Source organism: Mus pahari, chromosome 3, assembly GCF_900095145.1.
Source record: "Mus pahari chromosome 3, PAHARI_EIJ_v1.1, whole genome shotgun sequence".
Lineage (NCBI taxonomy): Eukaryota > Metazoa > Chordata > Mammalia > Rodentia > Muridae > Mus > Mus pahari.
This window is the reverse complement of record NC_034592.1, coordinates 88,816,214-88,819,245: the sequence shown is the minus strand read 5'-3', so window position 1 is coordinate 88,819,245 and position 3,032 is coordinate 88,816,214. Positions and strand designations below refer to the sequence as shown.

The following is a 3,032-nucleotide window of genomic DNA, read 5'->3' as shown; positions in this document are numbered from 1 at the left end:
CAACAGTGAATTCACATACATAAGTTAAATAATTTGGGTGGAGGGGGGTTGTTTTGTTTTGTTTTTTTGAGACAGGGTTTCTCTGTGTAGCCCTGGCTGTTCAGATCTTACTCTGTAGACCAGGCTGGCCTTGAACTTGGAGATCCAACTGCCTCTGCCTCCTGAGTTCTTAAATTAAAGATGTGTACCACTATCCACCATGCCGTGGTTGTTCATTCTTTTTTATTTCGTATGTCTGTGCACTGTGTGTGTGTGTGTGTTTGTATGAGAGAGAGAGAGAGAGAGAGAGAGAGAGAGAGAGAGAGAGAGAGAGAGAGAGAGAGAGAGACCTACTGAGGTCCGTCAGAAGAGGGGCTCAGATCCCCTGGAACTGGAGTTCTAGGCAGTTGTGAGCTGTCATGTGGAAGGTGGGCAGCAAGCCCGGATCCTCTTTAGAAGAGAAGCCAGTACTCATAACCGCTGAGCCATGGCTCCAGCACTTGCTCATGCTTCACGAAGGAACATTCTAACATAATGATCTGACCATGGAAAACATTCTAAAAAAAATCACAGTTAAAAGCCAGCTCTGATGACCTGTGTCTAATTCCAATCCTTCAGAGGCTGAAATGGGGAGATGGTGAGTTGCAGGTCAGCCTGAGCTACACAGCAAGATATTGTCTAGGGTTGGAGCAGGGGGCTTACCTCAAATTTACTAACATTTTTAGAAACTATATAACATTTGTGTGTGTGTTGCTTTTCTCCTGCCTTGTGGAGCCTGGGGATCAAGCTCAGGCTGCCAGGCTTTGAGCAGTCCCTTACCCATTGAGCCAGCTGGTCATCCCAAGAATAGGAGGTTTTATGGTAGAGCTGTCATTTTCTGAAGACATGAAAAACTTCAAACCATAGGACCAGTGCTACTCTGAAAATCTTGGAGAACTATGCTGGGTCGCTGTCCTCGATGTCGCTGTGCTCTTACCCATTCATCCCCGAAGTCTGCTAAGGGGCCCATTTCACCTGTGTGCTCAGTGTTTCGGTGACTGTAAACTTGACCTCTGCTCAGCAGAGTCGTCTGTGGGTGAGCACCTCATCCAAAGGCAACCTGCAGACTAAGGAGCTAGGTTTTATGCAAAAGTCAGCTTGGCTGGACAAATCCTACCCGGCTGTAGTGGCTACTCCTGGTTGTCAGCTTGACTATATCTGGAATGAACTACAATCCAGAATTGGAGGGCTCACCTGTGATCCAGATCTTGAGGCTGGAAGACACAAGTTTCTGACCTGGACCTTGACATGGAGATTTTGAGGCATAGTGACCATGAAAAGCTTTGGCCCTGGCAAGGTAGTACAGGCCTTTAATCCCAGGAGATTAAGGCAAGGAGATCTCTGAGTTCAAGGTCAGCCTGGGTTAAAACCAGGTCCAGATCTAGGCATGGCGGAACACACCTTTAATCTGGGCCACACCTGCTGGATATCTACATAAGGACATTGGAAGAAGGAAGATTCACTTCTTGCCTGCTTGCATTTACTTGCCAGCACATCTGTGGGAATCTACTACTACAGAAGACCAGCTGAAACAACTAGCCTCGAGGGACTGAGCAACTTCTAGAACCTTGGACTTCCCATTCACAGCTGACCATTGTTGGGGAGTTGGGCTGCAGACTGTAAGTCATCATAACAAATTCCCTTACTATGTAGAGACGTTCCATAAGTTCTGTGACTCTAGAGAACCCTAGTACACTGACTAGATCTAAAACACAAGGGAGCAACACCAAGGAACCAGAAACAAGGAACAGTTAGAGGGATCCTGTGTGTCCCAAGAGGGTGACAACAATCTACCTCCAGGACAGCTGTTGCCTTTCTCTTTCCATACTGCAGCCTGGCACTAAGCTCCCTTTATCTCAAGGTTAGTTTGAGTTTCCAGTCCTTACAGTCAAAGATTGAACCTGCGTATGTGTGGACATTTATATTTAAAGGGAACCTTTTAAGTATCTAAAGATTACAGATGAATCATCCTAGCCGGGCAGTGGCGTCAAGTGCTTTTGATCCCAGCACTCCAGGGGCAGTCAAGATCTCTGTGAGTTCGAGGCCAGTCTGGGCTACAGAACCAGTTCCAGGACAGCCAAGGCTACATAGAGAAACCCTGTCTGTAAAACAAACATGTCTGTGTTCCATTCTGGTTTTCATGTTTGGATCACCTGGGAAGTTTATTCCTGCCTGGAATTACGGATAGAGATTTTAGATGACACAGTTTTGGAATTTCTGCTTCAGCCGAGCATGTTGACATATGCCTTTAATCCCAGAATTTGGGAGACAGAGGCAATTTGAGCTCTGTGAATTTGGAGCTAGCCTGATCTACATAGGGAGTCCCAGGCTAGCCAAGAGCTAGCAACACGGTGAGAGGTCTTCTCAAAAAGCAAAAACAAACAAATCCCCACAAAAACAAACTAGGCACAGCAGTCTGAATTCAGGGAGAATTGAATGTTCAGTTAGTTGAATATATTTAATTGTATTCTCCTAAAGTGAATCATCTGGGAATTGTTTTATTTTTAACCTGCTGTACTGTATGTGAGTGCACCAGCCACTGCTCACGTGGAGATCAGAGTGTAACTGTATGCAGTCAGTTCTACCTTTTTGAGGTGTGTTCTAGGAATCAACTCAGGTTGTCTGGCTTGCATGTCAAAAGTTTGCTGAACCATCTAGGCATACCAGGGTGGTGTGTTCACGTATTTATATTTAGTGTGTGTGAGCATGTTCGAAAGTGTCACGGCTCACAGGTAGAGACAACTTTCAGGCCTGCTTGTCTTCCCACTATGTGGGTTCCTGAGGTCATTGTGGGATTTAAGGTGTGCGCCACCACACCCAGCTCACTGTTTTCTTTCTTTCTTTCTTTCTTTCTTTCTTTCTTTCTTTCTTTCTTTCTTTCTTTCTTTCTTTCTTTCTTTCTTTCTTTCTTTCTTTCTTTTAAAAAATATTTATTTATTTATTTATTATATGTAAGTACACTGTAGCTGTCTTCAGAGACTCCAGAAGAGGGCATCAGATTTCGTTATGGATGG

General features: G+C 44.9%; 1 protein-coding gene across 1 annotated transcript in view; it reads left to right on the top strand.

Annotated features, from left to right (window-relative positions):
- The window catches only part of Depdc7 (DEP domain containing 7), a 30,069-nt gene that overhangs the window by 26,332 nt on the left and 705 nt on the right, over nucleotides 1–3,032 (top strand). The window lies entirely within an intron of this gene.